Source organism: Oryzias latipes, chromosome 4 (assembly GCF_002234675.1).
Source record: "Oryzias latipes chromosome 4, ASM223467v1".
Classification (NCBI taxonomy): Eukaryota; Metazoa; Chordata; class Actinopteri; order Beloniformes; family Adrianichthyidae; genus Oryzias; species Oryzias latipes.
This window is the reverse complement of record NC_019862.2, coordinates 11,945,650-11,958,304: the sequence shown is the minus strand read 5'-3', so window position 1 is coordinate 11,958,304 and position 12,655 is coordinate 11,945,650. Positions and strand designations below refer to the sequence as shown.

The 12,655-nt window shown below is 35.0% G+C and overlaps 1 long non-coding RNA gene across 1 annotated transcript; it reads right to left on the bottom strand.

The window, feature by feature from the left end:
• Positions 1-1,642: 1,642 nt before the first annotated feature.
• Positions 1,643-10,816, bottom strand: LOC110014935. The gene is made up of 4 exons (XR_002873178.1): positions 9,396-10,816; positions 3,694-3,775; positions 3,391-3,556; positions 1,643-3,100 (listed from the first exon to the last, which is right to left on the bottom strand). It is a non-coding gene; the product is annotated as an uncharacterized LOC110014935 (long non-coding RNA).
• Between the last annotated feature and the right edge of the window lie 1,839 nt (positions 10,817-12,655).

The window sequence follows — 12,655 nt, the reverse complement described above, 5'->3', positions numbered from 1 at the left end:
ATTGTCAAATTGTCAATACTTACAGTAGTAATTGTTGCCAACACACAATTCACCAAATGATTCACAGAACTAAAAGACCACTAAACTTTGTGCTGGGATGCATCAGTGTTGAAAACTTACTTGTACTAATATCCTGCCAGCTGGTTTGGCTGTGAACGAGCCTCATATCTCAGCCTGATGATGTGTCCTGATAATGTGCTCCATTCACTACCCTCCTGTTCTTCTTTCAGCACCTCTCTCAGGTGACCCTTTCAACTTTCCTACCCACCTTGGGGTGCACAGAGGAATGTGACAAACAGGTTTTGAAGCAGCAGAATATGGGGGTGTACCGTTCGGTTACGTTTTTTTCAGGACATTGAAGGATTTGACTGCATGATGAGTAATTTATGAGTACATCTTAATTATCTATAAATTCTACTTAGTAAGTTTCTTGACATGGTTCCTCACAATAAGTTTGAAATTTTCTTTGTTGTTTATTAGTCTGTTTATGCACATAAACATTCAACCGAAGTCTTTGATACATGGTGACATTTTAATGATGGGTGAGATTAAGATACAATTCCTTCAGTGTGAGAGCTTCAAGTAAGTAGATTTTGATGTTTCCCTTGTGTTTACCAGGTTTCGTTGGAAGCCTTTTAAGTCAAGTAATTAAGTGGTCTCTGATTAATTAAGCAACACTCTATTTTCAGTTTTCCCACAACAATGTGTTGAGATTCCCCCATGGAAACTCCTAATAGGGAAAATAATATAATGAACGGGACCAATTTACTATGGGAGTGTGGCTAGGAAGAAATTCAGAGTTACACATACTTAAATTGCTTCTTCTTTCTATTAATATGCATTGCATTTTCATAAAGGGGCCTTAATTAACAGACTTCTCTTCCAATTAACTAAGGCTCCACTAAGCTCTTGAAAGCACAGATGCTGTAACTACACACAAACACACTTATTTTTTTTCTTAGATAAATAGCTTTAAAAAGGTTATACTGCTGTGTCTATGTATCAGTTGAGCCTGTGGTGTAGTGTGTTCTTTATTCTTCACCCATAAAAAATAATGAACTTTGAGGCTTAGATTAGAATGTTAGGCCCTCAATAATTACCCATTACAGCATTCAACTGCCACAGCAGCTGATCAGACATTTCCTTTGTCCGATTCAATGGGCTTGGTCTCCTCTTAGGCCAGCCTCCTAAACTGATCAGATTTTCCCTTTTTACTCAGCCAGAGAGAGGCTGTCTGACAGTGGCAGGGTACTATTAAAATGCATTTCAAAAGAATATTGCAGCCTCCAAGTGGAGTCATATTTCACATCCAAAATGTGATGTCCTCTGTCAAAAGAAACCACAGGGATGTAACACAAAACAGAGACAGACATCCTGCGGTTATCATGTATTAAATTTCTATTGTTGAGAGCCAACAGCAGATTCCTGTTGTGTTTAATACTTTGTGTGGCACTGAAAGGATATCTAAACCAATTATGAAGAGAAAACATGATGCACGGTGGGTCTTTAAAATACTTGAAATGCACTTTTCGTACAAATATTTAACTTATAGATTTAAGACAACATTTGAACATATTTTAAAAAAACAAATGTGAAGCATTTTATTGAGCTTCACTCTTTCAAATTTTTCTTATTTCTCTCCTTTATTGAAATCTTTTGGGTTACTATGATGTGTGCAAACCATCTAATCTTTATTAATTTGTTAAAAGGTTAAGAAACAAGTTTTTTTTTTCTTGGACCTTTTCACCAAACACTAACAGTGATGGCTTCTTCCTTATATTGTCAAATTTCTGTCAGCTTCATGAATTCTAGAGTTCTGAGATGAAAAGAATCGTAGAAAGAGCTTTCTGTTAAGAGCAACATCGTCAGATAAAACTGGGATTTACCACTGACTTTGTGGGATGTTTCTAATTAAAAGCATAACTCTCTGTGACATGAACTATGACTTTGCTAGTATTTTGAGTAATAATGGTGCGGAAAAACTGCATTGAAAGCAAATGGATGATAATGGAAAGTATTTTTCCTGACCATGTGACAAAAAATCTAACTTAAAGTGTAGTTTATTTGCGTTCTAGTCAACTTTACTGCACAAATTCATTCTTTGGAAGTTTCCGGCATTTACATTACTACCTCATATGGGCTTTTAGATTAAAAAAGGGGGTAACTTGAAATGTTTCAGGGGCAGGAAGCCTTTGGCTGGGCAAATGTCCAAGCCCAGATTTTCCAAACCCTACTGGCCATGAGAGACACCGGCTGCCTTCATAGATGCCCACGCTGAGATGATGGGGCCAGACATGAGGTTGGCTGCTGATCACCACTCAACTCATTCAACATTCTTTGCTGACACCCACCCAGTAAGGTAAAGGAGGAGAGTTCAGCCAACACAGATGACATGTGAAAGAAGTCAGATGCCTCAACAGAAAGAAGCGTGGCATTGCTAAACAGGGGTATCAATAGGAGGGGATCAAATGGGGCAGCCAAGATCACAGGTGACAGGCGGCTGGGACAATATCCCAGTGGTGAGTGCACAAAAGATGACGGGTTGTTTTGTGACCCCAGGACATGAATGTAATTAGAGCACAGCTGAAAAGTCATGGCTGTACTTTAGGAGCCTCTAAACTTTGAAAGAGTTTAATGTACCATTTAGGGAAAGATTGACCGGTGCCCCATTCTTTTTTTTGATCCCTCTCATCAGGGGAACCACACAGAAGTCTTTGTTGGTCTCTTACGACACTTTAAATGAAAACAAGGCTGGCAGAGATAATGCATGGATGGAAAGTAAGTCCAATCATGCCATCATGCCTTTTTCTATTTCCTAGAAAAGTCAATCACCTTCACAACTTTTAAACTTTGGTAAAGTTTTCAGAAAATGTGATAAGTTGATGCATTTGCATCAGCGGGCACCTTTCCATGCAAGCAATGCACATTTCATCTCTTGGGCATTTTGCTATTATCCACACAGACTGTTGATAAAACCTGCCAGAAAAGCCACTTAGTTTTCCTTCATCACCAGCGCTCCAGATTTTCCTCCACTGCAGATCCATCTGGTTTTCGGAAATGGGAGGAACTGTTGTGGGTATACTCTGTGGGAGCAACAGCTCTGAAAACAAAGAGGATCTTCGCTCATCACTCCCTTTATTGCCGGAGTAACCTCAGAGCTGACTATAAAAAACAATCAGTCATGTCCTTTAACATGTGGATTATTGTCACTGTAGGAAGAGCAGTGTTCTGCCGCAGGAAAGCTTTCTATTGACTGTAACAATTTAAATCCTACTGTGTTCAACTTGACCCTTCAAACCAGTTGTGAATACTTTTAAGTCTTGTTAAGTAGTAGTGGTTGCTTAAAGGGGTGTGCAGATGTTCTTTGTGTCTTCACGTGTGCATTTTTACCTTCCATCTTTTCCTCCGGCTATATTGAATTATGTCTCTGTCAGGTCCCTAAGCCCCCTATATTTCCTCTATTGTGCAGTAGCTCAAGATTCAGTATCAAATTCTGGTCATGCTGGCACTTTGTGGATCCCTCTGGCCCCTCTGATCTTTATCCCAGCTTCCTTGCCTGTAGACATTGTCGAATTCATGCTAGAGTCAGGTTTTAAAGGCATTTACCAAGGATAAAGCATGCAGTGATGCGATTGAACCTTGCACAAGCAATCAATCAAGCCTTTAAAACGTTTTCACTGCACTATACCTTACCATAGTCTTCTGTGTCATGCGTAAGGCAAAAAATGTCATGTCATTTATCACTTGATCTTTATGGCCTGCTAGATTCCCATACCTAAAAAAAAAAACATGATTTGTAAGGATGACTGAAATGATCCCACACTGCAGAAATATTTGACCATTCACTAAGGTAATAGTATTTTATATTTTAACTTGATACTCTATTAAAAAAAAAGTAGGGAGATGCAGACACAATGACATTGATTAATTTTTCCATTAAACTCTGTCTAAAAATTGAATGGTCAAGAATCCGCTTTAAAAGCTCAATAGCTCTTTTTTTCCCCAATAGAGGCAGTTTTTAAGACTTATGGGATGGGGATCAGTTTCAGCTTTATTCTGCAATGAAGAGAGGAGCAAGACAAAGACAATCAACTGAAGTGAAATCATTCCTTGCATCTCAATTTATACATTTAACCCCCATGCATCACAAGAAAACCACCATTGGTATTGACACAAATAAATTAGTACGCTCCTTAAAACCCAGACTATTGAATATGTGAAAACAGTTGGAACAGTGGAAACAGTTCCAACTACAGTCAACGTAGTCTCATTAGTGTACATTGAAAAGGTACAATATGGCAAGATTTTTATATCAGAGCATGTCCCCTAGGTCTTTGCTCTTCCTACAAGGCCACTTTCTAAAGGGCTTCATAAAAGTATAAAAAGAAAGTAAAAAAAAAAAATAAGTCAAAGAAGTTCATCTGAGAGTAACCTCTAAGAAAAAAAGTCTCCACATCACATAAGAATATGTTAAAAAAAATCAATGATGTTGGAGCTCACATTAATGCTTTAAAGTTTAAACTAAGAAGATTCATTTCCAACTACATATGGGTTGAGCACAGTTGAAACTTTTAAATGAGTCCTACTGTGTAACAAGATATACATTAAAAAGTGATAGAAATGTGAATTGAATCTAAAGTTATGGATATTACATTATTAGAGAATAATTTTAAACTTTACCAGGGATGTAAATGAGAATTATTTATCTACCTGATCAAACAACATTGTTGAGAAGGTTATCTTGGAAAGTTAGTTAATTTTTTATTTGGGTCAATTTCCAAAAAAAAGATAAATGCAAGGAGCAATTTTGTCTCACATGTATTACATTTCTGAGTTCTTTTTTGTCTAGCCTTTAACATGCACCCCTCCCTCAAAAGAATAAAAAAAACAACAACTAAAATCATCAAATGCAAACAGGCACACAAAATGTGTTGTAGATTCTTTTGTGTGAGTTTGGCATTGACACACTCAAACAAAGCATTTGGCTCTAAAAAAAAAGACTATGGTGAGAAAAATGAAAAAAAAAAAAAAATTGAAAAAAAGAATTCTGCCAGACACAAGGGTCACTGGAAGACTGCAGAGGTCACCATGAGTCTTTCTCCACTCAAAGAGCCAAGTCGTTCAAGTGAATCCAGTGTTTTTCGACTGCAGATGGGCCAATTAAGAGATGATGAAAAGCTGTGTGAAGGTAGACCAGACTGTGTCTTTGTATCTGCCGGGATTTTTGTCAAGATAAGACAACACCTGCTATCCAGTTTTATGTCAAAATAAAATTACGGTATCGCAAGTAAAAAAAAAAAGTGGCAATGACTGAAAAAAATGAAACAGGAGCAGACAGAAAACGGATACGAAAAACCTAATCTAGTCTGGAAAGTCAGTTTATCAGTGGGTTTCTAGTTTGTATAAAATGTATTTTTCTGAACAATAAATTTTTGGGGAAACAAAATCAAAAGTAAATGGCAAAAATTCTTTAGGGTATTGGATATCTTGGGGGTTTAATGATTAAAATTAAATAAATAAACTACAACTGAATTGTGACATTGCATGAAAGTTAAAACAAAAGAATGTTTCTCTTCTCAATTTTTTCCTATTTTTTCTGTAAAAGAAGCAGAGAATTTTCTCTAATATATATTACTCTTTTTCTGTAAATCTCATATTTCAGAGAAAGTACAGTTGGTAATCTGTCTGGACATTATTTAAATGTATGTTAGTGGATTTATTTAAAACCTTTTTATTACCATAGTTTTCCTTTTTATCCAAGGTTTAGAGGATTTCTTTGTGTTGTGCAGAAAAAAAAATCATCTTTCATACTTGGACCAAGAATCAAACTCCTCTTTTTGTTTTATTTAAGAGCTGTACTAATTAAAAAACTTCAGCACATTCATTTTTTTTGACCACCTCCCAAACTTCATTAAAACACTAAGAAGACTGTAAAACCTTTAAATTACAGAGCTACATTCAAGTTTTTTTACATTTTACAATCATGACCAAGAAACAGTCTTGGTCACACAGACTTTAAAATGGGGTACTTGTCTGTATTACGCATTATGATTTAAAAAGCAGATGCAGATTGTACTATACTGCAGTTTATTTATGACTGTTCCAGGAGAATTTGATCTCAAAAGAATTTATAATACTGAAAAATTGCTGGGCCTGTAAAAAAAATAAAAAGGTGTCTGTTTTGACTAAGGAATGATACAGAGTTTGCAGGACAAAATGGTAAGTTCTTTATTATCAAACAGATCTTGTCGTTAGATGTTCTCTAATGAAATAAAGATGCTTCTATTAGCAAATAAACTTACATTAAAAAAATCCCTTAATTTCAATTTGTAAAATAAGAAGTAATGATTGAAATAAATATTTTTTTTTTGAGTTTATGCTATTGTCATCATGCTTTATCTTATTTGCATCCATTAATTTTGTTTACAAAAGAATGTTTGCCAGGTCATTGGATTACAGATTTTGGCCCATATGATTCATTTTAAGTGTTCCACACCAGGCGTTCTCACACCCAGTGCCCCCCCCCCCAAAGTTTCTATGTTTATGGCACTCAGTAGGGCCAGAAATCTGTTACCCTCACCAAAAGTGTTTGTAGTCTTTCCAGGAAACAGCATGAGGACATACTGACCAATACCCCACTGTTTTGCACTGTATATTTGAATAAGAAATGCAAAAATAGTGATTAGTGGAATATAACTTCAGTTTTAGTCAGTGTTGCTGTTAATAATGATAATCATACATTTATATATTTGAGTTCATTAACTCATAGGCTTGTCTCGCACACTCAGTTCCATCTGGATGAAGCCTTCCTGCTACACTAGTCAAACATGTAGTTGTAGAGTTAGATAAACCAATTCTTCTTTCAGAGTTCTGGTAGATCACCTGTCGGTCCTGGGAGAGGATCCCTCCTTCATCCCTGAGGTTTGTTCTTTTTTATCTTACTGAGATGGAGGGGCTAAAGGCAGGGATGCCCAGTTTAGCATTATCTGATTAGTTTAGCAATCATCTATTGTTTTTATGTTTTGTATAATCACCAGTGTGAAGCCCGTTGACAACTATAATATTGGGCTATATAAATAAAATTCAAATTGAATTGGTTTGGTTTTTCTAATTTATTGAGCAGTTGTCATAGGAGAAGTAGTATTTTCTGTGGCTTTCATTTGGGCATATTTTTCCCTCATGGGCCTGTTGAAGAAAAAAAAAAAAGCTAATGTACTATCGAATTTGTCCGCTACCATATTCATAAATTTTTTGGTCTTCATTTTCTGGATGCTACCTCTTTTTACTGAGCTTGATGCTTTTGCTAATACCAATCCAGATCTAGCTTTAAAATTTGAAGAACATAAGTCTTTGGAGAGAGCAAAAGCTTTAAAATATTTTCCCACAGCAATGTTTGTTAATGTTGTCTATTCTCATTGATGTTATTGACGTAAATACTGTCCAAGTCAAAATAGTAATTGCCATTCTTTTGCCATTATTGTGGTAGATATTTAATTGGTTAGCTTTTTAACACATTATGTTTTGGGAATCATTTGAAAGTATGCCCAAGCAAGAGAATCTCAGAGTATTTTTGGAAAGAAGAGCAAATCCCAATTAATCTGTCATTGTGAGCTGATTCATGTCAATCAGCGGAAAAGCTGATAGTCATACCTGAAAAGTACCAGGACACAAGAGCTTTTTTTTTCCTTTTTTTTTTTTACTTTAAAACATTTTTAAACATCAATTTTAATTCTAAACTAATTTTAATTTTTTCAATTTTTTTAACTAATGTTGCATCATTGGAAAATTTCACACAATTATATGGGCTTTTTTTATGCATTGTTCAAAATACAACAATTGGACCTCACTGATGCCCAAAACATCTGTGTTACTTTAATTTGGGTGCAAAGTAAAACATTTTTTTTAATAAAGTAAAATTTTCTGTTTACTTCATCGTAGCGTCTAAAACAATAATTTGACTATTTACTTATGTCATAATTTTGCTGTGATGTGTTTGGAATTGTGATGTATAATGCCCTATTATAACCAATATTGCTTATTTGCCTGAAGATAAAATGAAGATAGTTCAGTAACATTTCTAAAGGAATTCTTACTTCTAATAGCAAATGTTGACTGGCCTGGGGGGGGTGTAAGCAGTCCATCAAGGATCCAGCATCCGATACCTTTTCCACTTATTGCTGGTTAATCAGTAACACACATCTAATTGTAACTAGTATGTACAGAGATCTAATCTGTGACTTTTCAATAGAAGTCTGTTGAGTGGGTAAAGGGATTGTATTTAGATTGGGAGAGTTTTATTTATTTATTCATTTTTTTGCCTTGCGGGGCTGAAAGGGAACTACCTGATCTGATAGCACACATTCCAGATGCCTTTATTTCACCTGAGGCCAATAGATTTGCTTCTTAGGTTATGCCATAATATAAAGTGCTCTGCTTTGTTCTCATAATAAAAATGGCCATGATCTAGGCCTAGGGTGAAGACTAAAAGATTAGACACGTTTTTAAAGGAAGGTAGAAAAAACCTAATAATGGAATATTTTTCAAAGCTAAAACCAAGCTGTGGCTTTATGTTCTTATTACCTCATCTTTGTTTAAAATGCTGTGCTGCATTTTTCCTCTTTTTAAGCACCAGACAAACATTAAGAGTAAATGCGTATTTCTCTTTACATTATGGATAGCTTAAAATCATCTGCATTTGATCAAAAAAGTAATTAAAAACTAAGACAACTAGCCATCTTAATGGATTACGACAAGAATTTCTTTTCCAAGCTTAAAAAAAAAAGTGCCTCTTAGATACTTGTGAAAAATCCTTTTACATGTAGTCTTAAAAACTGCCTAATAAAAAAATTATTAGACTTCAGACTATTTAAAAAAATAAACGGTCAACATAATTATCAAAACAACCTAGAAAGTTACTGAACAATGAATAGACCAACCAGGATGAGACCAATATTTTTAATAGTATTTACAGATGTATTCACTGTTTAGTTACACTATAACATTACTGGTATGAAAACATTTTATTTGTAGATCAAAGTCTTTACTGGTTTAATAATCTGAATAATATCTTAAAGTGTTGCAAACACTCTTGTTTAGATCTCAACAAGTACTTTTTTTTCCACATCAAACACAGTGAACAATTAAGTTAATCTAAGTGCTTGACAATGGTGATGGGAAAGGGACAAAGTTGAGTCATAAGGCCTGTTAGCATCCTATTTTAATCCATATTTTTTGGAAAAAAAGAAAAATATTTTGTTTGATTTTTAAGAATAGATGCACCTTCAATAATATTTTTATATACTTTCATTTGAAAAAAAAGCCAATTAGGCACTGGGAATTTGTCAGATTAATATCCCCTCATGGTGCTGCATGGCGTTGCAGTCATTTGCACTTACTCAAAACAAGAAATCCTCGGTTCAAATTCCTGCAGGGGCCTTTTGTCTGTGGTGTTTGAATGTTCTCTGCATGTATCCTCAATTTTTTTTAAATTACCAGTGTAAAAACTTTAAATATTGGAAAAAAATGACACTGCAATTAACAGTAATAAACGTTTTTTTTTTATTGTTTTCTTTTAAACAACTTAAAAAAAATAGTGCATGCATTCCAAATGTAGAAACATTACCTTGGAGATACATAGCTCTTGATAGAAATATATAATAAATAATAAGATCAATCAGATACATTCAAGCATTCATTTTCCCTCACAATCATGATCTCAGGCCTTTATCAAGAATATAGTTTTTTTAGTCAACATTTACTTTTCCCCCCCCAGCATTTGACACTTGGCAGGTGGTTCTACTGGACCTGGATGGCAGGAAGCAAAAGCTAATTTATACCAGAATGAGTTTATGGCCAAAAGCCAGTATACTCTGTGAATGTGAATCCAATCACTAGAATCCTCTTTCAAAAAAGAAATAAAAACAAAAAAATAAAAAAAAACATTTTTCTGAAAATTGAGCTTGGACCCATGCATCTCCAATTCTGGGGTTTGGTGCCGCCACCACAGCAGGAGCTGGGGACATTTTTCTGTCCATCTGAACTGCACAGAGAGTTATCTCCATCATTTTGTCAATCCAAGTGCCCAGATGGCATCAAGCTGTCATGTCAACACTCTTACTCCCCATTCCAGGATTCTGGCTCGGCTCTTGCTGTAGACGGGAGTAACAACTGACCATGCCAGAAACCAGCCACGACACAGAGATCCAAATAATAGACAGATTCAACTTCCAACTTCCCTCCCGAGTCTTTTCTACTCTCATCCATCATCAAAATGAATCCAGATCATGGGGGGCTGGGATAGATTTATGGCCAGTTTAAGTGTCTTTTTATCAGTAAACTTGAAAGAAAAAATAACATCGACAAAAAGCATGAAACACACATTACCTTAAATTAACAATGAACCAGCTTACTGTGTAAATATTTAGAGCCAATAACTAAAAACAAAAAAAATACAATGTAAAAAGAAGGATTCAGAGGATTCTTACAGTGGTTCCAGTAAACTACAGAACATCATGATGAAGAATATCAGCTCATTCAGGGAAGGCTTTTAACCCAGTGGCTTCCCAGCAATAAGATAATTTAGTTAATGAGGTCCTTGCTTTCTTTTTAATTACTGTCATCAGGCTCAAAAGGCTACAAGCATCAAAAACACAATTACATTCAGAGCTAGAGGGTTGATCATATCATACTTATGTGTCATTATTTAAACTCTGAGTTGTGGAATATATAGGTTGTTACTGTTTAGATGAAAAGGGCATGACATTAAATAAACAACTTTGAATTAATGTTATCAAAGTCTGTATCCTCACATCAATGCTACACGTTTCATTTCAATGCTTCCAGTGCAAACAAGACGCGAATGCACTCGTTAGTCTGCAGCTATAATATGCACATAAATATAAGTAATTTTCCGTACGAGTATTACTGTGCTTGGAAAAAATAAAACATACAAATCTGACGGAGAAGATTGGATACCGGTTTCCTTTTGTTTTTTTCGTTTTTTAAAGAACCTCTTTGGGGATTTCAAGGGAAGAGTAGTGGAAAAAAAACAGACATTTGTACGAAAAAAAATGTTACAAACAATTGCATTTCAAAAAAGTAAACAGGAAGGTAGTTAACAGATCACTCCACTTTACGGTTTGTTTTCCTGCCACCAGCAAAAATGCATAAACATGTTAATTTTCAAACTTTATTAAGTTTAGACTTACAAAATCCATTTGTATCGATGTTGCAGTGTTTAATACAATACAAAAAAATACCCAAAGAAATCTTTATTTTTGAATAAATACAGAATAGCTGTATACATTTTGAATGGTCTCTTAAATATGGGAATTTGAGGATTCTTTTATATTATCTTGAAGATTTAAATTTAAAATTAAAGAAATTATAAATTTATTCCTCATAGTTTAGATTTAAAGACTCTTGATTTTTTCCACAAATATGAATCAGTATTGCTGACATGGACTTAGGGAACTGTGAGATAAAACTTTTAAGACAACCCCTGAATCCTGGAAATACGATAAAGGTCTGGAAGGAGAATTAATTCAATTCTGGATTTTGGTAGCCTGTAGAGTTTGTAAAAGACAGGTGGGGTTTGTAAATAGATGGGGGGGGGGGGGGTCCTTAGTCATCCCAGCTGCTGAATTTTAGGCAAGTGGAAGGGTTTGTGGGAGAGACTAAAGATGAAGATGAATAACAAAAAGGTGACAACCAGTAAATATGCAATGCTTTTACCTTGTACCTCTATTACACACAAACATGTTTACACAAAATAATTTTCCCCTCAATTAGAAAGCTTTTATTTGGTTTATCTGTAAAGTATTTTTATTTTTCGTAAGTCGAACATAAAAGCCACACTCTTCTCACAGCTCTGTCATACTGCTCACTTTTTTTTTTTTTTATTCAAGCCACACTAGTTTTCTCAATCATATGCATGTGTGAAGTGGTTTCACCATATGGTGCAAATTACATTGTTAACATAGCGACACCTAACCTGCAATAGAACTGGATGCACAAAGGATAACAAGCTTAGAACGGTAATGAAACTCTTCGTAACAATCAAATTTAAGGTGTGGAAAAAGTGGAGCCAAATCCCTCTTTTTACATATGTCCAAAAATACACAAACTCATGTTTAAACCGGATTCTACCCAGGGTCACATCATTGTTTACCCTGCCTGCTAGGTATTATTCAGGTAAAACCCGTCAGAACCTCCTGCAAGATAAAGGCTCAGTTCCCACCCTGCATGTACGAGTTTGTGCAATTTTCTTAGGTTAAAACGAGCTCAAAACTCATAAAGTGTATTTCTAAAAGTGACAAGAAATCTGTAAAAGGTACATTAGGCTGTTGAAAACAGAAAGGCATCAGCACTGAGCCGGTCTCTTGTTGTAAATTCTCATAAAAAGCAATATAGGTCATTACTATTCCGCCCGCTCTTTCACATTTCATATGGAAACAGAACTGTGCTAGTCCTATTGCATAAATAAATATATTACAATAGAAGGTTTTTTTTTTTTTCCTAACTTACCTTTGTTCAGTTGTTGAAGTCAATACCTACAACAACTGTCAAAAAAAAAAATTGTATTGACACTTTGGTACTTAGTACGACGGAGTTTTAGGGCCACCAAAAAAACTAAAATTACGAGTTTTTATCTCCT